General features: G+C 42.7%; 1 long non-coding RNA gene and 1 pseudogene across 3 annotated transcripts; one reads left to right on the top strand and one right to left on the bottom strand.

Annotated features, from left to right (window-relative positions):
• Positions 1 to 788: 788 nt before the first annotated feature.
• LOC106561054 (uncharacterized) lies at positions 789 to 13,912 on the bottom strand. Of its 2 annotated transcripts, none has more exons than XR_001318711.3 (3): positions 13,761 to 13,912; positions 1,276 to 1,379; positions 789 to 1,137 (listed from the first exon to the last, which is right to left on the bottom strand). It is a non-coding gene; the product is annotated as an uncharacterized LOC106561054 (long non-coding RNA). The 2 variants fall into 2 exon arrangements; XR_014379057.1 differs by lacking the exon at positions 13,761 to 13,912 and adding an exon at positions 6,657 to 6,797.
• LOC106561053 (coiled-coil domain-containing protein 77-like) lies at positions 12,792 to 21,684 on the top strand (annotated as a pseudogene). The gene is made up of 13 exons (XR_014379056.1): positions 12,792 to 13,022; positions 13,245 to 13,419; positions 14,186 to 14,232; positions 14,467 to 14,641; positions 16,196 to 16,296; positions 16,408 to 16,504; positions 16,817 to 16,898; positions 17,162 to 17,253; positions 17,341 to 17,489; positions 20,219 to 20,462; positions 20,601 to 20,714; positions 20,899 to 21,051; positions 21,134 to 21,684. The product of XR_014379056.1 is annotated as a coiled-coil domain-containing protein 77-like (transcript).
• The last annotated feature ends 1,568 nt before the right edge of the window (positions 21,685 to 23,252 follow it).

Raw genomic sequence — 23,252 nt, 5'->3', positions numbered from 1 at the left:
AGCTGCTAATGTGGCAATCATAAAGAACTTGAAATGACATGATGATTTGGATGAGACAGCCGAATCAAGGCAAAGGTAAGAATCTCTGGTTTAACTATCTAATGTTAGCTAAACGTAGTAAAGAATAAATAGGCTCCATTTCTTTAAATGGACAATTCTGTGAACTGTCTTGTGCAAGTTCTAAATTGAGAGAATACCTGTTAGCAAAGGTGTCAGCTAGAGATTAGCTGCAGGAGCTTGCAGGGATTTGTAGTTTTGCATGATGTCTACATTGATGCTGATTAGCATTTTTGAAACTGAGTAAATAGAGCCGAATATATTGTTAAATCACCTTGTCCGAGAGAGATTTAAATGGTTATCACAACGTCAGGTCAGGGTAAGCCTACATGAAACACGGCCCTTATTTTAAGTGTTTCTAAAATCCCCTTTGGAAAAAAATGAATTGTGAAAAAAAACTATTGGAACCATTTCCCTGTTTGACCTCTAGGTTTTATGGGTATTATGACACCTACACTGCAGGGCTCTATGGGTTGTAGCCTCAATGGCACTGCCCATGTTGTCACAGATGAGTCCTCTATCTATCTCTATGGTGGTAGATACAGCAGTGGCCCTATTCAAAGAATAGCTCCTGGTATTCAGTTGCTGAAGCACTGCTGGGCTGGGAAAAAGCGGATGTTTCCGGTTTTCAGGGATACAGTATTACATTCAGGAAGCTTCATAATTTAGTTGGTGGGAAAACAACAGTGCAAAGCTAAATATACTAAGCAAAAATATAAACTCAACATGCAACAATTTCAAAAGGTTTACTGATTTACAGTTCATATAAGGAAATCTGTCAATTGAAATACATTCATTAGGCCCTAATCTATGGATTTCAGATGACTGGGCAGGGGCGCAACCATGGGTTGGTCTGAGAGGGCAGAGGCCCACCCACAGAGGAGCCAGGCCCAGCCATTCAGAATGAGTTTATCCCCAAAAAAGGGCTTTATTACAAACATAAATTCTCAGTTTTATCAGCTGTCTGGGTGGCTGGTCTCAGACGATCCTGCATGTGAAGAAGCCGGATGTGGAGGTCCTGGGCAGGAGTGGTTACACGTGGTCTGCGGTTGTGAGGCCGGTTGGACGTACTGCCAAATTCTATAAAACGACATTGGAGTTGGCTTATGGTAGAGAAATGAACATACACATAATATTACTTTCTTAGCTACAGTATACATATCTCCCTGGCATATTACATAATTTATGCAGCAGCATACAATACATTTTTGGACTCACCCTGCTCACTTAAACAGGAAGTTGGTACGGCGGTCCTTTGTGGGCAAATTTTGTCATCAAACTTTTATCAAAGTCTGGCATGCTCTGGATTTATGGTGGGAAGTCTGAAAAAAAAACACACAGCCACTCCACTGAATAGCAGGCTAGTGATTGCTTTGAAATGCTTGCAGTTAGCCACTGATTACTTGCAAACCACACATTGTTGAATTAGCGATTTCCAACTTGTTGTGTAATGGGTATGTCCAATGGCCGATGAGCACCAATACGTTTTATCTCTAAATCCTCATTATTTCTCTTCATATGACAAGGATTAAAAAGGATTTGCCAGTAGATTGTAGACTTGATTCATGATGTTGACTGCTAGCTAAGATTTTGAAAGTAAGATGTTGACATGACCAGTCCAATCAAAGCTACGGTACATATAACGTGATTTGACGTCACTTTGTCTGTGGCCAATGACCTTGAGCCTTCATGGAGGGACACTTAAAACATAACTCTATGGCAGGACCCAAAAGGCTGGCATTTTCAATGTCTACTCCTACTAAGGACTTAGACTTGGCCTGTGATGTAGTGTCCCCATGAGTGACAGAACATTGAGCCAATCAGGCGCAACACTCCTATTTTCTGCTGGCTTGCCCCACCACCAAATAAAGCACTGAGCTAGGCTGAAACACCTGCATTTTGGAACTGCCTTACTCAAGAAAACAAAAAAGAGACCATGTTTGTATACGGCTTTATTAATTAAACAATATACTTTTCTTTCTTTACATAGAAGGCAAACTGATATGTGACACGTATTAATGCCCAAATAACGGGTCGCCACTTGAAAGGTAACGACAACTAATTTCAATGTTTATTACAGATCAAGAATTGTTGTTGAAATAATGCCATCGGACTCTGCACTCAAACCTGGGCTAGGTATCGATTTTACTAACGTTAGCGAGCTAATTTGGCTGGCCAATGTTTTTGAGACTTGTTTGTGAAGTGCACAGCGTTCTAGCTAGCAGCTCATTTTGTTAGAACGTACTAGCAAGCTATTTGATTCAAACATTGATTGCAATGGAAATCTTTCCTGAATACATTTAATTTATTTGATTGAATAGAAGTTCCGTAATGGTTAGGTTATAGTTAGGAATGCACTGACAAGTGGACTCACATGGCATTTCGGCAATTTACCGAAAAACCACTTTATATCTGCTTTGTGCCTGTTGTCATATAGATATGCCATGGATATAAGCTGTTTTAGCATGGACTTTGCCATTGAGGGATTCCACCATTTTAAAGTAGTCAACTGGGTGGGAATTACTATGAGATGGATGAAATCAGCCAATAAAAAATAAGAAAATGGACTACTTTAAAATGGAGATAGCTAAAGGTGGACCAACTCCATATTAATGCCCATGATTTGTCCATATAATGTAGTGTATGACCACTGACATGTTTGCCAAGGTACCCCCATTGCCACCAGACAAATTGCTGATAGGCACAGTATCTGCATCTGCTGGGAATGACAATCAAAGGTGAAAGGTGCACATTGTTGTATTAGCAGAACACTGCGCCTCTATGGTATAATGTGAAGGTTTGTTTATTCTACATGAACCTGTTACTATATTTGAAAGTTATCAAAACACTTAATTTAGAATATCAACAAATTCATCAATTGTATTCTCTAATATTACTCTATAGGCTTCTGACCTATTCAAAGCTTCCTCCGGCATCTCACCATACATCTGCCTGTAGTTATTGAACTCAATCTGCAGGTTTGTTGTAATTGAGTGGGGGGGAAACAGCTGAGGGAAATGTTCTGACAGAGAGGGGTGTCTTGGTGGTGGCAAGGACACACTCGATAAGTTTTATCCCAATAGCCAGAAGGAGGAGCCATTGGAAGCATGAAGTATAGAAATTCAGCCGTGGCAATATATTCATTTTGACAATAGATTTTCTGCCAGTTAAAGCAACAGGGATATTTTTCCATCTACTTTTAACGTTCTGTTAAAGTTTCTGTCAGTGGTTTTATTTAAGGAAATATATCTACTCCCAAATATTTAAAATGGGAAACATTTGGGATTCCATTAGTAGAGATGGAGTCCTCCACGGTGGTCTTGAGAGGCAGTAGGGCAGTTGGTTAATTGTATATATTGTAAAATACCGTCTGCACAATGAGATGAAGTGATCAGTAGATTTGAGGGAAATAGGTGTCATTTCCTTCGATTGATGAATTGCCTGGGCCAGAGGTTCGTTTCATGGGTAATAAGAATAGCAAAGGTGAAATTGGATCGCCCTATCTGCTGCTTGTAGTGATTCTGAACAGAGCAGAGCAGATATTGCCTGTTATAGCTATGGCTGAAGGATTGACGTAGAGTATTTTAATCGTATAAATGAAATTGGAGCCGACACAGACCAGAGATATGACCATTCTAGTCTATCAAAAGCTTTTTTCTGCATGGAGAGATAATACAGCCCAAGGAGCTGTTGTTTCTGATGAAGCATTTAATATATGTAATAGCTGACAGGGGTTATCCGAGGATAAATGCTTTTTTAACAAACCGTGTGGACCAATCTTGGTAAGTAAATCTCGAGACGGGAGAAAAACATTTTGGAAAATGGTTTAATGTATGAGTTTATTAAAGATTGGGGACGATAGTGGCATCCTTACATTTATTTTTTATAAAAGTGAAATTAGTGCTGTGTCTCCTGACCCCTCCTGTCTCAGCCTCCAGTATTTATCCTGCAGTAGTTTATGTGTCGGGGGGCTAGGGTCAATCTGTTAATTCTGGAGTATTTCTCCTGTCTTATCAGGTGTCCTGTGTGAATTTAAGTATGCTCTCTCTAATTCTCTCTCGGAGGACCTGAGCCCTAGGACCATGCCTCAGGACTACCTGGCATGATGACTCCTTGCTGTCCCCAGTCCACCTGGCCGTGCTGCTGCTCCAGTTTCAACTGTTCTGCCTGCGGCTATGGAACCCTGACCTGTTCACCGGACGTGCTACCTGTCCCAGACCTGCTACCTGTCCCAGACCTGCTGTTTTCAGCTCTCTAGAGACAGCAGGAGTGGTAGAGATACTCTCAATGATCGGCTATGAAAAGCCAACTGACATTTACTCCTGAGGTGCTGACCTGTTGCCCCCTCGACAACCACTGTGATTATTATTATTTGACCATGATGGTCATTTATGAACATTTGAACATCTTGGCCATGTTCTGTTATAATCTCCACCCAGCACAGCCAGAAGAGGACTGGCCATCCCTCATAGCCTGGTTCCTCTCTAGGTTTCTTCCTCGGTTTTGGCCTTTCTAGGGAGTTTTTCCTAGCCACCATGCTTCTACACCTGCATTACTTGCCGTTTGGGGTTTTAGGCTCCAGCTGTTTGCTTAGAAATTCTAGGGACAAAAAGGAGGCCTGTGTCTTGTGACCGTAGTGTACGAGTAGGTATGTACAGCAGGACCAAATCGGAAAGATCGGTAGGAGAAATCCCATGTAATGCTTTGTAGGTTAGCAGTAAAACCTTGAAATCAGCCCTAGCCTTAATAGGAAGCCAGTGTAGAGAGGCTAGCACTGGAGTAATATGATCACATTTTTTGGGTTCTAGTCAAGATACTAGCAGCCATGTTTAGCACTAGCTGAAGTTTATTTTGTGCTTTATCCGGGTAGCCAGAAAGTAGAGCATTGCAGTAGTCTAATCTAAAAGTGACAAAAGCATGGATGAATTTCTGCATCATTTTTGGACAGAAAGTTTCTGATTTTTGAAATGTTACGTAGATGGAAAAAAAGCTGTCCTTGAAACAGTCTTGATATGTTAGTCAAAAGAGAGATCAGGGTCCAGAGTAACGCGGAGGTCCTTCACAGTTTTATTTGAGAGGACTGTACAACCTTCAAGATTTACTGTCAGATCCAACAGAAGATCTCTTTGTTTCTTGAGGAGGTAGTAACAAAATGCATCAATCCAGATCAAACCTGGGTTCATTAAAGGATGTCACTCAACGTTGAATGTAAGACGACTTCTGAATATTATCAATTACTCTAAGACCCAACTCAAACAAACAGTTATACTATCTCTCCATGCTGAAAAGGCATTTGACCTCAACGACTGGGTCTTTCTTTTAGCAACGTTGAAGAAGTTTGGTTTTGGGGAGTGCTTTTTGAAATGGATAGAATTGATATATTCAAGTCCAAAATCATCTGTTAGAATGTCACATTCTTTTCCCTACGACGAGGAAATCATATCGTACTGGTCTTATTCTGTAGTTTTTTTTCTGTGGATTAATCCACATTATATTCTTATTCAGACTTTAAATATTTGCTCTATACAGCCAAAATGTACCCTTAACATGTGAATGTAATTACGCTCCTTTGTAAAGACAGCAAATATATGTTGTTTATGTATGGTACATGTTCTTTATGTCCTCCGGAAAAAGTTTTTTTTAAAATATACCAAAGTCATGTCGAAAAGAGGACCTGGCAAACCAGCCTAATCCCTATAATGTAAACTCCAACAGAATAACTTTAAATGTATAACTTAAATGTATTTGACTCCTGGTTTCAATAAGATTTTCAGACAATTTACAAATAAATATTTTATGAATTTATTGTTACAAATAAACTTTCAAGGTTGCTAGCCAACTAGCCTGCTAACGTTAGCCCTATCAACCTGCTAACGTTACGTGAGAAACTGGCGGACTCATGTACAGTATTGCTATCAACACTTAGCTTCCAGCTACATTAAAGTTTTGGAAATACATAACACCATCTAACCAGTTATCAAAGCATGTTGTCTAGACTCTATATCCAGTTATCTTAGCCAGCAAGCTAGCCAGCCAGCTAACTTTAGCTATTTAGCCAACTAGCTATTAGCCTAGCCAACCACCATGGTTATGGTCGGCAAGCTAGAGGCAAACTACTGGAGACCAACTAGAACAACGCATAACCACAGTTCAAAGAAAAGACAGCGCGGATACTTACAGATTGATGACTGAGCCCCATACAAGATACTTACAGATTGATGACTGGGCCCCATCTAACCCTAACCCTAACTTTTCCAAAACAAAAAGGAGAACAGACGTGGTACTACAAAATTAGAGCAAGCAGGTGTGATCTGTTCAGAGAAGAGGATGTCATAATTATTTTAGAAAGGACTTAGTCTGGCTTGGTGTGGATTTACAATCAGTGTACAGTTCTTTATAGAAGCGGGAGAATATTTGATACATTTGGTATAGTAATTCCCCTGTTTCAGATTCAATAGTTGCTAGATCAGCTAATTGCCTAGCTTGTTGGCCAGTAAACAACTGGGACGATTACCATGGAGGTAAAAGTTGAGTTCTTACATTTGATTTAACTAGGCAAGTCAGTTAAGAACAAATTCTTATTTACAAGAACAGCCTACCGGGGAACAGTGGGTTAACTGCCTTGTTCAGTGGCAGAACGACAGATGTTGTCAGCTCGGGGATTCAATCAAGCAACCTTTCGCTTACTGGCCCAAAGCTCTAACCACTAGGCTACCTGCCGTCTTACTTAATGGATGGCAAATTCTGCTCTCTGTCATCAATAAATGAATTCCTGTTGAATTTGGAAAGAGTAATAGCTACCTGGTCTGAAAAGAGTGTCTGTTGAGAACCTAACACAGGTAAAACATTTCCAGATCTTTAATTGTGATTTATTCAATCAAGATGCAAATGTAGTTGCATTATTTTTAATAAAACCTTTGGTGGCATCCCATAGAATCCGAGAGGTCATCACCTTAATTTTTATTTATCATTATGAATTAATTTAGTTCAATTTCAAATTGATCACAGAATGTAGGATTTTGTAGTAATGAAATGTTGAAATCCCATCTTGTGGCTCTTTTAGGAAATTCTGAAATTTGCAGTTGGCGTGGTGGTCAGACAAGCTCATGTCGAATTTCTATACTCAACAAAAATATAAATGCAACATATGATCATTTGAAAGATTTTACTGAGTTACAATTCATATAAGGAAATCAGTCAAATGAATTAGGCCCTAATCTATGGATTTCACATGACTGGGAATACAGATATGCATCTGTTGGTAGGGGTGTGGATCAGAAAACCAGTCAGTATCTGGTGTGACCACCATTTGCCTCATACAGCGTGATACATTTCCTTCGCATAGAGTTGATCAGGCTGTTGATTGTTGCCTGTGGTATGTTGTCTCACTCCTCTTAAATGATTGTGTGAAGTTGCTGGATATTGGCGGGAACTGGAACACGCTGTCGTACATGTCGATCCAGAGCACCCCAAACATGCTCAATGGGTGACATATCTGGTGAGTATGCAGGCCATGGAAGAACTAGGACATTTTCAGCTTGCTACATGGGGCTGTGCATTATGCTGAAACATGAGGTGATGGAGGCAGATGAATGGCATGAAAATGGGCCTCAGGATCTCATCACGGTATCTCTGTGCATTCAAATTGCCTTTGATAAAATGCAATTGTGTTCGTTTTCCGTAGCTTATGCCTGCCCATACCATAACCCCAACGCCACAATGGGGCACACTGTTCACAACGTTGACATCAGCACACTGCTCGCCCACATGACGCCATACACGCTGCCATCTGCCCGGTACAGTTGAAACTGCGATTCATCCACGAAGAGTACACTTCTCCAGCATGCAAGTGGCCATTGAAGATGAGTATTTGCCCACTGAAGTCAGTTATGACACCGAACTGAAATCAGGTCAAGACCCCGGAGAGGACGACAAGCATGCAGATGAGCTTCCCTGAGACGGTTTCTGACAGTTTGTGCAGAAATTCTTCGGTTGTGCAAACCCACAGTTTCCTCAGCTGTCCAGGTGGCTGGTCTCAGACGATCCCGCAGGTGAAGAAGCCTGAAGTGTGGAGGTCCTGGACTGGCATGGTTACACGTGGTCTGTGGTTGTGAGGCCAGTTGGACGTACTGCCAAATTCTCTAAAATGATGTTGGAGGCAGCTTATGGTAGAGAAATGAACATCCAATTATCTGGCAACAGCTCTGGTGGACATTCCTGTAGTCAGCATTCCAATTGCACTCACCCTCAAAACTTGAGACATCTGTGGCATTGTGTTGTGTGACAACTGCACATTTTAGTGGCCTTTTATTGTCCCCAACATAAGCTGCACCTGTGTAATGATCATGCTGTTTAATCAGCTTCTTAATATGCCACACCTATCAGGTGGAGGGATTGTCTTGGTAAAGGAGAAATGCTCACTAACAGGGACGTCAACTAATTTGTGCACAAAATCTGAGAGAAATAAGCTTTTTGTGCATATTGAATATTTCTGGGATTTTCAGCTCATGAAACATGGCACCAAGGCCATTAACCAAAATAGCCAATTAAATTGATTTGAAAGCTGAAAAACAGTAGCTATTCTGTTAACACGAGTGCAGGTAAATGTACATAAATAATTAGCCTACATGTTGAAGTGTAGGTGATAGCCTTTGGTTACTTCCTGTCATGTCCAGACCTATGCTGACATGATGGAGGCGCCTGAAAATGTAGCCGAACTTTAATGAGACTTTTAATTACATATATACAGTACCAGTCAAAAGTTTGGACACACTCATTGAAGGGTTTTTCTTTATTTTTAGCTATTTTCTACATTGTAGAATAATATTGAAAACATCACAACTATGAAATAACACATATGGAATCATCTAGTAACAAAAAAAAGTGTTAAACAAATCAAAATATATTTGAGATTCTTCAAAGTAGCCACCTTTGCCTTGATGAGAGCTTTGCACACTCTTGGAATTCTCTTAACCAGCTTCACCTGGAATGCTTTTCCAACAGTCTTGAAGGAGTTGCCACATATGCTGAGCACTTGTTGGCTGCTTTTCCTTCACTCTGTGGTCCAACTCATCCCAAACCATTCTCGCACAGAAGGACAAGCTGACCAATAGAATCAGTCAAATATTGTACTATGGGGGATAGTAGACTGACATAGGCTAGTGCTTTTGCTGTTCGTTAGGTCTACTCATCTTGTCGGCTGACGAAAAGTAAATGTGGACAGTTCTAACATCTTTGTAAGTCGCTCTGGATAAGAGCGTCTGCTAAATGACTTAAATATAAATGTAAATGTTTTATAAGCACCTCGGAATTCAACACGAAGGACGCATGCCATTGCATCCCTGATGTGTCCGTCTTCACTTGTAGCCTACTTCGGAGCTTCAATTGAGATCTCTGAGAGAGTCATGTGAGTGAGAGGTGCTTCGGAGTAGGCGATGGCAGCCAAGAGAAGGGAATTATAATCATCCCAAGGGTACAACAGCCACATTATTATTATAATTGTTATTAACAATATGGTCTAAATTACCTTAAACATTATGTACCCTCAATTTGTATTAAGCATGTACTGTATGTGCTCTATACTATGTATAAACATGTATTTTTTTAAAGAAGAGTATGTGCAACAAATGCAGTCTATAATCTAGATCTACACAACAACGAATCATGGCCTGTAGGCCAAGTTCTCCCTGGAAGTTAAATTCAGTAGGGTAAACGGAGGGGACAGCCATCTAAAAATAAAAGGAATTGTGTGGTAGCCCATATGGGACTGGCCATATATCCTAAACAGTTTAGCGTGGAGCAGGGATTCCGTCAGGAAAATTTGGCGCCTGACAACGTGACCGGCCAGATTTATTTTACCCCTTTTTCTCCCCAATTGGTAGTTACAGTCTTGTTCCATCGCTGAAACTCCTGTACGGACTCGGCAGAGGCGAAGGTCGAGAGCCATGCGTCCCCCGAAACACGACCCTGCCAAGCCACACTGCTCACTTAACCCGGAAGCCAGCCGCACCAAAAACCGTACAACTGGCGACTGAAGTCAACGGCCAGGCGCCTAGCCAGCCACAAGTCGCTAGAGCTTGTGGCTGGATTGGCCTATAGGCTATGAGTTCCATGCGCTAATTTCTTTAGCCACCAATGGACCATGGTGTATCAATGTCCATATGGCAGAGGCTGGTGATCTCGTTGATGTTAAACTTTTTGATTTTTTATCATTTTAATTGCGATTTGTATGATTAATCACGTGACAAAAATGATTTTGAGAAACGAAAACGTTATTTAAATGAAACTGTTCAACGAAACTGCAACGCAGAACATTAGAAATGGTAGGATAAATTGTAAGCTTCTCGAACTTGAAACTCACGCACAGCCTATTAAGTCTATATAAAATAATTGCCTTCATGTTTCCATGGTCGTACTTTTCCTATAGGCTACTTTGAATCAAGGTAAGACATGCCTCAGAAATATGATACATGATGACTAACGAAAATACACACACGCCAATTTAATTCCACTAAATTATGCAAATGTTACCGATAAGAACGATGGTCAAATGTATTTAAATCGACTTGTATTTCCATCAATTAATAAATAGCATTATTTTGCAATGGGATTTTTTTTCTCCTCGTAACTTTCTCCTGGTCAGCAGTTTAAAAAAAAACATATTGACCAAAAGGCTAATGGCCAACTGAAACACTGTCGTGTGCAAAGTTTATCAGCGTAATGGGACTCAGCTTCTCCTGCCCAAACAGTTAATGGATCAGATTGTTCATGAAGGAAATTTTCCTGGTTTTCCTGCTTCCACACCAGTTTCAAGTCCTGTGACTCGCACATTGAATACAATGAATTTACGGGAATGATGAGTGATTCTGTTTTATTTTTTAGGAGATTGATTTCCCCTTCTAAATTAGGTCACTCTTTCCAGGTCATGGAGTCACATTGGCTACTGTCCTCAAACTTTCCACTTTAGTTGAGTGGGTATCCACTTTAGAAGTGAGCAGTGCAAGAGATTTACCGGTTTCAATTACAACTCTTTCTGTTATCGGGTGTTGAGAGCCGCCATGTTCCCACAGGTGAATTGTGAAAGGGCAGAATATGCCAGCTGCTGGCACGAAATATACCTGCTATTGTTCCTTGTAATACAGTGAACGTCCCACAACTTAAGGTGATGTTATATGATGACAGTTATTTGAAAATAAGTATGTTAATTCATAGTTATTTTGCTTAAGAAAGCCACGAGAGCCGCATGTTTCAATGCATTCCATCGGAACACTTAGACACAAAGGCTGCAGTCCAAACGCGTTGTTTTTACCCCCTCAGCCCTTACACTAGTCACCCTTGGGGGAATCCCAGTCACCATCTTGGACGTCGGTCCAAACAATTAGCCAAACAAGGGAAGTTCGCAACGTAAGACCCTCAGCCCTCGTTTTTGATCGAGTTTGCGAGTGTACAGTTATGTTCACTTCGGGCCTGAAATGCCCCATAATTCAATTTGCAATGATTGTACATCACTAAGAAAAGTCAGCCGAAACTTAAAACCTCAACATCAATATGGATAAGTCAACATAGAAGTGTAAGTAAAAAGGTTAGAAATTGTGCTACTAATGCACATGAAGGCACAAACATGTCTCATAAAAGTAATGATGTTTTTGTAGAAATAAAACATTTTCCTTCAGAAATTCCAACTAGGCAGGCTAACGTTAGTTAGATATTAATTTGCTAGCTATCATACAGTAGGCATATAATAATTATATATTTAATAAGTAGACATGCAATCATAATTGACTGTAGCGCATATAAAGCTCCCACAAGCTACCAGTGGCTGAAAACACAATCATCACGGGGTGACTGAGTGACGAATTTCCGGGAAATTGCGGTCCATTTAAAAATCATTCCTTACACCCCCCCCCCCCCCCCCCCCCTTAAAAAAAAAATACATTTTTAACTTGACAAGTCAGTTAAGTCCTATGGGACTCCCAAACACGGCGGTTGTGATACAGCCTGGAATCGAACCAGTGCCTTAGAAAGTTGCACCACTCGGGTGCCCCATTAGAGCTGCAGAGACAACAAATTATGAACAATAGCTCTCTCTCTGCACTTTGTTCTCCCCCCTTGCCCTGCAAGTGTATACTCGTCAGACGTCACGACACGTCATCAGAAGTGTCCACTTAATTTGAGGGCTGAGGGAGGAAGGAATGATTCTAAGTGTTTGGAATGCAGCCATGGTCACTTGCGGCGTTGCTATGACCCACAATTCAATGAAAGCTGTAGTCACAAACTGGTGGCCGCGAAGTGTAAAATTTCATCAACAAGGCTGCATTTTCGGCATGTCAGAAAAAGTATAGCTTGCTAAAATCAAATATATATATATATATATATATATATAGATTTTAGCGTTGGCAAATTGGCATTGTCTCGTAGTGAGGAGCCTATAAAACGTTTATTGATTCATAAACATTTTTTGCAAATCTGAAATTTATTGGAATAAATGACCAAACTATAAAAATTGCTAGCCAGCTATAGGTAACTGTAGCTAGCTACCTGGCAGGAGTGCTAGCTAGACACGTTAGCTTACTAGGTACCTTAACTTTAGGTTGGTTGTTTTTAAACTCAACTTCAAGATTTACAACAAAAACGTTGCCTCTCCGATCATCACCCTCCCTCGCTTGGACAAGGGACATTGAAGGTACTGTACACTGGGTTTCGACGATTTAAAACGTCATTCAAGGGCTGAGGGTTTAGGGCCGAGGGCTGTTTTATTTTGAGTTTGAAACGCAGCCAAAGTATATTGAAAACAGGTGGTTCCTTTGTTAATTAGGTAAGAATTGTGTTGCATTCCTCCAGTAAAGTTCCAGACACTTGTAGTGTGGTGGCCCAAATGCCCTATTAATACATATGTGTTACAACTCAATTTAAATCTTTAAGGTCAACATGATGGAATCACCAACAAGAGACCATGTTTCAGACGGGTAAGGAAAGGCTACCTATTGTATAGCTAGCTATGTTTCCTCTACCACTGCCCCAGAGGACATCATTAGTGACTAAACTCCTAGTAACTTTAATCTCAGAATAATCAACATTGTTGCCTAATTCCCTACTCTAATCTGATTAAGGAATTATTCCTAGATTGGGTTTATCTGTGTCAGTTTAGTGGGATAATTTCCTCCCTTCTGGGTTGTCTTCCCTTCCAGTTCGACTGGCCGCACCCCTGGGGTGGAGGACTCTCCCCTGCCCCCTATCACCGAGCGCCTGGCGCACCTGTGCGCCTCCAGAGAGCTGCTGGAGTTCTACAGGGGGAAAGTCGCCCAGTTTGATGGAGTACATGAGAACCTGTTGGAGAAGTACAGATGCACTACAGAGGACCAGGTAAACGGTGTGTGTGCATTCATCTGGAGAAGTACATAGCAACCGGGAGGGGAGGAGGGTGTTATTGATAAACCAAAATCACACGGTGTTACGCCGTCAATGGGGTAAACATTTGGGCGCGAGAGTAGTACTTGCAAAACACATTTTTCTATACTGATTTTAGCTTAGGCTCGTAGTGAAAAGCCTAAAACTTTGCTAGAATCAAACCTTTTTTGCAATTCTGAAATGTATTGAAATAAACTATAAAATTAGCTAGCTAGCAACCTGACAAGAGTGCCAGGTAGATACGTTAGTTTACTAGGTACATTAATAACTTTAGGTTGGTTGTTTTTTAAACTCACCTTCAACTTTTCCACGAAGGATGTTGCCTCTCCAATTACCACTCACCCTCGCTTGGGCAAGGGACATTTAATAAGGTACACTCGGATTTGACGATGTAAAACGTCATTCAAGGGCTGAGGGTTTAGGGCCAAGGGCTGTCTATTTTCAGTTTGAAACGCAGCCAAAGTATATTGACATCGGGTGCTTCCACACAGGTGTGGTTCCTGAGTTAATTAGGTAAGAATTGTGTTGGATCTCTCCGATAGAGTTCCAGACACTTGTAGAGTATATGCCAAGGAGCATTGAAGCTGTTCTGGCAACTCGTGGTGGCCCAATGCCCTATTAAGACACTTTATGTTGATGTTTCCTTTATTTTGGCAGTTGCATGTAGATATTTTATTCAATTTGAATCTATGTATTACAAGTCAATTTAAATCTGTTTTAGGTCAACATGATGGGCCCGCCTTCAACAAGAGACCATGTTTCAGACGGGTAAGGAAAGGCTGCCTATTGTATAGCTAGCTATGTTTCCTCTACCACTGCCCCAGAGGACATCATTAGTGACCAACCTCCTAGTAACTTTAATCTCAGAATAATCAACATTGTTGTCTAATTCCCATACTGCTCCCACTCTAATCTGATTCTAAGGAATTATTCCTAGATTGGGTTTATCTGTGTCAGTTTAGTGGGATAATTTCCTCCCTTCTGGGTTGTCTTCCCTTCCAGGCCGACTGGCCGCACCCCTGGGGTGGAGGACTCTCCCCTGCCCCCCATCGCGGAGCGCCTGGCGCACCTGTGTGCCTCCAGAGAGCTGCTGGAGTTCTACAGGGGGAAAGTCGCCCAGTTTGATGGAGTACATGAGAACCTGTTGGAGAAGTACAGATGCACTACAGAGGACCAGGTAAACGGTGTGTGTGTGTGTGTGTGTGTGTGTGTGTGTGTGTGTGTGGGGGGCGTGCATTCATCTGGAGAAGTACAGAGCAACCAGGAGAGAGTGTGTGTGACCGAAATCAGTAATATGCCTTCAACAGGGTAAAAATTTGGGCGTGAGAGTAGAGCATGTCAATTCGCATACACTGCGTAGCATATACCAACTTAATTCTCATGAGAATTCATAAACCGTTGTATCAACACAGGTAGGCTACTGATTAACCTTGGCGTACAGCCCTGTGTGCCTCTCTGGAGGCGCCAGGCGTTTAACTACATCTTTAGCCTACTTAGCATAGGGAAGACAATAACAATTCCTCTCAGTACTTTTCTACAAACGACCCACGCAATTTATCTGCTTATTTTACCAGCGTTGCTCCACATAGACGTGAGAGAAATTTGGCTTGCTTTCGAATTTTCTACGCTACGATGCCGTTGACGCTCGCGGCCCGTCTGTTTTCTCTCGTTCACTCCTGTGCCTTCTAAACTGAACAAAAAAATATAAACGCAACAATTTCTCAGATTTGACTGACTTACAGTTCATATAATTGTAACCGATGTGAAATGGCTAGTTACTTAGCGGTGGTGCGCGCTAATAGCAGTTCAATCAGTGACGTCACTCGCTCTGAGACTTGAAGTAGGGTTTCCCCTTGCGTTGCAAGGGCCGCGGCTTTTGTGGCGCGATGGGTAACGATGCTTCGTGGGGTGTCAGTTGTTGTGTGCAAGGGTCCCTGGTTCGAGCCCAGGTTGGGGCGAAGAGGGGGACGGAACCTACACTGTTACATAAGGAAATCGGTTAACTGAAATAAATTCATTAGGCCCTAATCTATGGATTTCATATGACTGGGAATACACATACCTTAAAATTGCCATCGATAAAATGGTATTGTGTTCATTGTCCGTAGCTTATGCCTGCCCATACCATAACCCCTCCGCCACGATGGGGCACTCTGTTCACAATGTTGACATCAGCAAACCGCTCGCCCACGTGACACCATACACTTGGTTTGCGGTTGTGAGGCCGGTTGGACGTACTGATAAATTCTCTAGAATGATGTTGGAGGTGGCTTATTTTAGAGAAATGAACATTATTCTCTGGCAACAGCTCTGGTGGACATTCCTGCAGTCCTCATGCCAATTTCACGCTGACCTCAACTTGAGACTTCTGTGGCATTGTGTTGTGTGACTACAACTACACATTTCTGGCTGTTTATTGTCCCCATCACAAAGGGCCCCAGTGTAATGATCATGCTGTTTAATCAGCTACTTTATATGTCACACCTGTCAGGTAGCTGGGTTGTCTTGGGAAAGGAGAAATGCTCACTAACAGTGATGTAAACAAATTTGTGTACAATTTGATAGAATTAAGCTTCAGGGATCTTTTATTTCAGCTCATGAAACATTGGACCAAGACTTTACATGTTTATATTTTTGTTCAGTGTAATTCCAGCCCGTTAATGCACGTAAAAAAAAAAAAAGCTTTGTTTGCTTTGGGCTTTAATCCCTCTCTCTCCCTGCCCTCCAACAGAAGCTGCAGTGGGAGGTGGAGGTCTCTGAATTGCAGAAGGCTCTGAGAGAGAGGGAACAGGCACTGCGTCTGTACTCAGAGAACAACATACTCAAGATCAGGTGAGCGCTCATTTGATTCACAATTACACTTAACAATTGCAATTGACATTTCCAGCTTTACATTTCTGAGACTTTTTCAAAATAATGTTTTTCTATTGTCTTTGTGTGCAGAGAGCGGGAGGACAGCAAGAGGATCCAGCACTTGTTAGCCCTGGTGGGGCCAGACATTGGGGGGATAACTTACTTCCACAGCGACCCTTCATACAAGGTGGGAGGTCAGTCTCCAGGATCTATTCTACCCCATTGTCTTATGTCACATTACATGGGGCAGCAGCGTAGCCTAGAGCGTTGGACTTGTAACCGAAAGGTTGCAAGTTCGAATCCCCGAGCTGACAAAGTACAAATCTGTCGTTCTGCCCCTGAACAAGGCAGTTAACCCACTGTTCCTAGGCTGTCATTGAAAATAAGAATTTGTTCTTAACTGACTTGCCTAGTTAAATAAAGGTAAAATAAAACATGACTTTGGACAGGGAGCGATATCTAGTTGGCCACTTGACCAACTGTTGTCTGTCTGCTGTAGGTTACCATAGCCCAGAAGAAACTAGAGCCCAGGATTCTGGATCATCGGAAGACCACAAAATCAAGAACTGGGTGTGAAAAAGGTTGACGATATATCTCAAGTCATGAAAAATATGTTATGCTATGCTGTTGTAGAATGTTTTTAGGTAAAATCATTCTAGATGGCATTTGGTTAAAATGTTCTCAAACTACCTAGCTGAGAGTTAAAAGATTTGGCTTACTTAAGATAAACCGAAGTCTAAGTAGGATTACAGTGGGCTGTAGGCACAAATCAGTTTACAGAAATGTGGAATAATCTGTGTTTGGAGTGCAATATTTCTCTGTGCCGACTTCTGTCTGTGAGCAGAGGGTAACCAGAAATCTAGATCAGAGGAGGGAGTGGTGAATGGAGGAAGCCCAGAGCAGTACAGAAGAGACAACCAGACCTTAGTACTACAGGTAGTCACGCATACACGCACACAAAAAAAAAAACTCATTTAGCTCTTTGAACACTTGCTGTAAGTTGAACTGGTGTAATGTGTGTAGGTGGAGGTGCTGCCGGTTCAGATGGAGGAGCAGACAGGTCTGTCCAAAGAGAAGGTGGAGTCTCTGCTGGAGGACAGGAGGATCCACGTGGAGGAGGGACAGGTCCAGCACCAGAGAGACCAGGACCCCGTCACTGCACTCACTGACAAGTGTGTTCACTATCTACTATGCTCTACCACATGCCACTTTTGCCTCATATTCCTCCTACTTTACCCCACACACCGATAAATGCCAATGACAAGTGGTATTACATGCCACTAGGTCTTCAAAATTCTGTGAACTGTCAATACATTCCCTGGTTTTCCAGAAATGATTGTTAAAGGATTCTGGATTTCCTGCTTATTCCCTCCTGATTCCGGGAATCAAATCAAATTCGATTTGTCACATGCGCCAAATACAACAACCTTACAGTGAAATGCTTACTTACAAGCCCGTAATCAACAATGCAGTTAAGAAAATAATACAAATAATTAAAGAGCAGCAGTAAAATAATAATAGCGAGGCTATATACAGGGGGTACTGGTTAGTCGGGGTAATTGAGATAATATGTACATGTGGGTAGAGTTAGTAGCTATGCATAGATAATAACAGGGTAGCAGCAGTGTAAAAAGGGGGGGGGGGGAAATGCAAATAGTCTGGGTAGCCATTTGATTAGCTGTTCAGGAGTCTTATGGCTTGGGGGTAGAAGCTGTTTAGAAGCCTCTTGGACCTAGACTTGGCGTTCCAGTACCGCTTGCCGTGCGGTAGCAGAGAGAACAGTCTATGACTAGGGTAGCTGCAGTCCTTGCCAATTTTTTATTTTTATTTTTTATATATATATTTTTTTTAGGGCCTTCCTTTGATACCGCCTGGTATAGAGGTCCTGGATGGCAGGAAGCTTGGCCCCAGTGATGTACTGGGCCGTAACGCACTATCCTCTGTCGTGCCTTGCGGTCGGGGGCCGAGCAGTTGCCATACCAGGTAGTGATGCAACCAGTCAGGATGCTCGCTGTTGCAGCTGTACAACCTTTAAAGGATCTGAGGACCCATGCCAAATCTTTTCAGTCTCCTGAGCGGGAGTAGGTGTTGTCGTGCCCTCTTCACAACTGTCTTGGTGTGCTTGGACCATGTTAGTTTGTTGACGTGGACGCCAAAGGAACTTGAAGCTCTCAACCTGCACCACTACAGCCCTGTCGATGAGAATGGGGGCGTGCTCAGTCCTCCTTTACCTGTAGTCCACAATCATCTCCTTTGTCTTGATCACGTTGAGGGAGAGGTTGTTGTCCTGGCACCACACGGACTGGTCCCTGACATCCCTATAGGCTGTCTTGTCGATGATCACTTGTCATCTGTAAACTTAATGATGGTGTTGTAGTCGTGCCTGGCCGCGCAGTCTTGAGTGAACAGGGAGTACAGGAGGGGACTGAGCATGCACCCCCGAAGGGCCCCGTGTTGTGGATCAGTGTGGCGGCTGTTTCCTACCCTTACCAGCTGGGGGCGGCCCGTCAGGAAGTCCAGTTAGAGGGAGGTGTTCAGTCCCAGGGTCCTTAGCTTAGTGATGCGCTTTAAGGGCACTATGGTGTTAAATGCTGAGCTGTAGTCAATGAATAGCATTCTCGCATGGGTGTTCTTGTTATGTGTGAAAGGGCAGTGTGATGTGCAATAGAGATTGCATGATCAGTTGGGGCGGTATGCAAATTGGAGTGGGTCCAGGGTTTCTGGAATAATGATGTTGATGGCCATGACCAGCCTTTCAAAACACTTCATGGCTACAGATGTGAGTGCTATGGGTTGGTAGTCATTTAGGCAGGTTACCTTAGTGTTCTTGGGCACAGGGACTATGGAGGTCTGCTTGAAACATGTTGGTATTACAGACTCAGTCAGGGAGAAGTTGAAAATGTCAGTGAAGACACTTGCCAGCTGGTCAGCGCATGCTCGGAGTACACGTCCTGGTAATCCGTCTGGTCCTGCGGCCTTGTGAATGTTGACCTGTTTTAAGGTCTTACATCGGCTGCGGAGAGCGTGATCACACAGTGGTCCGGAACAGCTGATGCGCTCATGCATGTTTCAGTGTTATTTTCCTCGACGCGAGCATAGAAGTAATTTAGCTTGTCTGGTAGGCTCGTGTTACTGGGCAGCTCTCGGCTTCCCTTTGTAGTCTGTAATAGTTCGCAAGCCCTGCCACATCCGAGTGTCGGAGCCGGTGTAGTACGATTCGATCTTAGTCCAGTATTGACGCTTTGCCTGTTTGATAATTCGTCGGCGGGCATAGCGGGATTTCTTATAAGTTTCTGGTTTGGAGTCCTGCTCCTTGAAAGCAGCAGCTCTACCTTTTAGCTCAGTGCGGATGTTGCCTGTAATTCATAGCTTCTGGTTGTGGTATGTACGTACAGTCACTGTGGGGACGATGTCCCCACTGCGAAGTGTTGATGCACTTATTGATAAAGCCAGTGACTGATGTGGTGTACTCCTCAATGCCATCGGAAGAATCCCGGAATATATTCTAGTCTGTGCTAGCAAAGCTACAGGACTGTTTTGCATCTGCTTCATCTGACCACTGGTGCTTCCTGCTTTAATTTTAGCTTATAAGCAGGAATCAGGAGAATATAATTATGTTCAGATTTGCCAAATGGAGGGAGAGCTTTGTACGCGTAAAGGTGGTCTAGAGTTTATTTATTTATCTCCCCCCCCCCCCCCCCCCCTGGTTGCACATGGAACATGCTGGTAGAAATGAGGTAAAACGGATTTAAGTTTCACTGCATTAAAGTCCCCGATCACTAGGAGTGCCTCAACCAGGATTTTGGGGAAAAATGGGTAAGTTATTGAAAGTTCCATGAATTTTGCAACCCTACATGCTACTATCCAGCCTTTATCATTTTCTTACTCTGTCCCTTCTCAGGCTGGAGGGGACCCAGAACTTGACGGATGAAAGCTCCAGGGACTTCCTACAGCTGAAGTTGGAGACGCAGGCCCGCGAGAAGGCCTGGATGGTGGAGAAGGACCGGCTGCTGCAGGAGCTGAACACGAACCAGGACCGACTGAGGGAGGCCAGAGACAGCCACGGGAGAGAGCAGCCAGGATTCAGAGGACCCAGCAGCATGGCCCAGCCTGACACCCAGCACGTCCAAAGGGAAGAGCTCCGGGTGGGTAGTGGTGCACACACTTCAGATCAGGGGTTGGGATCATACTCAACACCTCAAATAAAGTAAGTTCTTTGAAGTTTTTTGTTGAGTAAGTGGTGCTGAGAGCGTTGTTGTGCCCTGTTATTTCCCGCGCCTCAGTCATTGCAGGGGGCCTACCGCCTGGTTGAGATGTACAGGGAGCAGTGTGTTACCCTGGAGACAGACCTGGCTCAGATCAGAGAGGAGGGGGTTGTGGGCAGGGAGATATTCAAGGTGCGTAGCCACATCCTTATCTGGGGGGGACAATTCTGACTTGTCTATTTAGCAAAATAAAAATTATTTTGTGTATTTATTAGGGATCACCACAGCAGCTACTCTTCCTGGGGTTAAACACATTAAGGCACTTGCATATAAGTGTGTTGGTGTTGGCCACAGTTTTGCTCACCTTTTTGTGTAGGACCGGTCTGACAAGATAGCAAAGCGTCTTCAGATGATGACCCAGCGGTACGAGGCCCTGAAGAAGAAGGCGGCCATGGAGGTGGAGGGCTTCAAGACCGACATCAAACATCTCGGACAGAAACTCAAAGACATGGAGAAACAACTCTTCAAGGTGAGCATGGGACAAATGTTGTACGTCTGTGTTGTATGTTTTTACTTGTATGTGTAGGCTCTCGTGTGTGTTTGTGTTTAAGGTGACCCTGAACGTGGGTCTTGACCATCCTACACGAGGCGCGTCAGACCAACGGTCGGACCAGGAAGGTCCAGGGGGAGCTGAAGGCCAAGCTCTACGGGCTGGAGAAAGACCTCCGCTACAGCTGAGATACAGCCCAGACTGCCCCACTGGCGACCTGGGTACCATTCAGTAGGTGCCAGACTTGGAAATATAAAAATGGATCATCGTTATTGGAATTGCAACCTTTTCAAAACCTATTTAATGTCTACTGATCGCAACCCTGTATTCCTCTTTGACATGCTGTTTGAATTTGAGACCCGATATATGAGAGACACGTTTGCATATCTAGAATGTCTCACGAGTCAGGTTTTAAGCCAAGAAGACTTGGGTGTGTATGACATTAATGTCATTTTACATTGATACTCTAATCAAATAGAAACAGAACAACTTGAACATTGTGCGTAAGTCATGCACATACATCCTAGACACACTTGTTTTCTACTGATTTTGTTTGTTGTTGTGAAACAACCAGTGGATGTTTTATTTTTATCAATAAAGATGTATCATTAATTGTCTTGTGTGTTGCTGTGAAAAAACTAGTGGTTTCATTTTTATCAAAAATTAACTGGTCGTTGTAATAACTAGATATAAAATGCACAATTGCGTGGGCTAGTTATATAAATGTTTGTTTCCTCTGAACAGAAACGGACCCCAATCAAAATCTGTAAATCTAAAATATTGTTTAGAAAAAGAGCCCGTTGACTCAAATCGACCTAGACATTATCCCGTCCATAAAGTAGGTATGCTGTCTTTTGTACTTCAGCCATAGAGCACCTGGACCCCAGGAAGATGCCAGCACGATGAATCCAGCAAGCGTCTCGACCACAGTGCTTAAGAAATATAACTTAGTCGCATCGAAGATTGTGTCTCAGGTCACTCTCCACCCGGAGGGTCAACCTGGCTGGGGAATTAAGTGCCACGTGTGAGCTGCGGAAATACCTGGAAGAGGTGAAAGGGGGGGGCATGTTTAGAGTCTCCTCTCCAGTTCTGGCAGACAAGGATGGTTTTATCCAAAGCTGTGCCCTGCGGCACTGGATCTGGTTTCTGCATCCCAAGTGTTCATGGAGAGAATGTTCTGTCTGGTCATCAGGCTTGAGAAACCGAACAACCACCTCTCTGGAACGCAGTCATCTTGAAGATGGACCAGACTCTTGTTTGGTTGAACACACGTGCACGCACACTGGTTGGCTGTGGACTGATAGATTTGTGAAGTGTTGTATTAAGTTTTTGCTGTTTTTATTAACCTTATTTGAAGGGGTTAGTCAGTGATTTAATTTGAATATTACATGAACAGTATGAAAATGTATGCACTCGTGTAAGTCGCTCTGGATAAGTGTCTGCTAAATGTCTAATGTAAATAAACATGTAAAATGCCTACATTTGTTTTCCTCTCTCTGTCAGGTAAAAGTAATTGACTCGTCTTACATCTACTAAAGTAAAAAATAAATAAATATTGGATTTGTTTAAAAACACAGGCAAGAGTTTCCTTCCAGCCATATTTTTGCACCAGTCTAGGTGCTTGTCCTTTAAATCCAAGTGACATTAAGATGGAGTTATAATTGAAACCTAACCAAACCTACGTCCTGGCTATGGAGTCCTCTAGTGGCCAAAAGACTGTTAGCATGGGTGGCGCCATTGAGGACTTTTGTAAAAAAAATTGTCAACTGGGTGGGGCTTCCAACTTCATTGGCTGATGTCTCCTGATGACCCGGTTGGCATGACCTGATTACCAGTTTGGAGTCTTGACAGCCAGGTCATCAGGAGAGATCAGCCAATTAATTTTACTTGTGAAGAAGTAAAATGGACTATTTGAAGATGGAGATGTCCTCAATGGTGCAGCACATGCTCACAGACAGCATCTTTGATTTGAATAGGATCCCCATTAGCCGACGCCAATGGTGACAGCTCGTCTTACTGGGGTCCGACACATAACGAAAAACACATTACAGACAAAAGACTTTACAATTTACATCCATTTAAAAACGTGTGCATACATGTCGGTACATACACAGAAATAGGTCACATGCGGGAGAGGCATTGTGCAGTGAAGTGTTGCTTTATTTGTTTTTTTTTTAAAG

Source organism: Salmo salar, chromosome 10, assembly GCF_965601325.2.
Source record: "Salmo salar chromosome 10, fSalSal1, whole genome shotgun sequence".
NCBI classification, from domain to species: Eukaryota; Metazoa; Chordata; class Actinopteri; order Salmoniformes; family Salmonidae; genus Salmo; species Salmo salar.
Note: the sequence above shows the minus strand (reverse complement) of the source record. Positions and strands in the feature narration are given on the sequence as shown.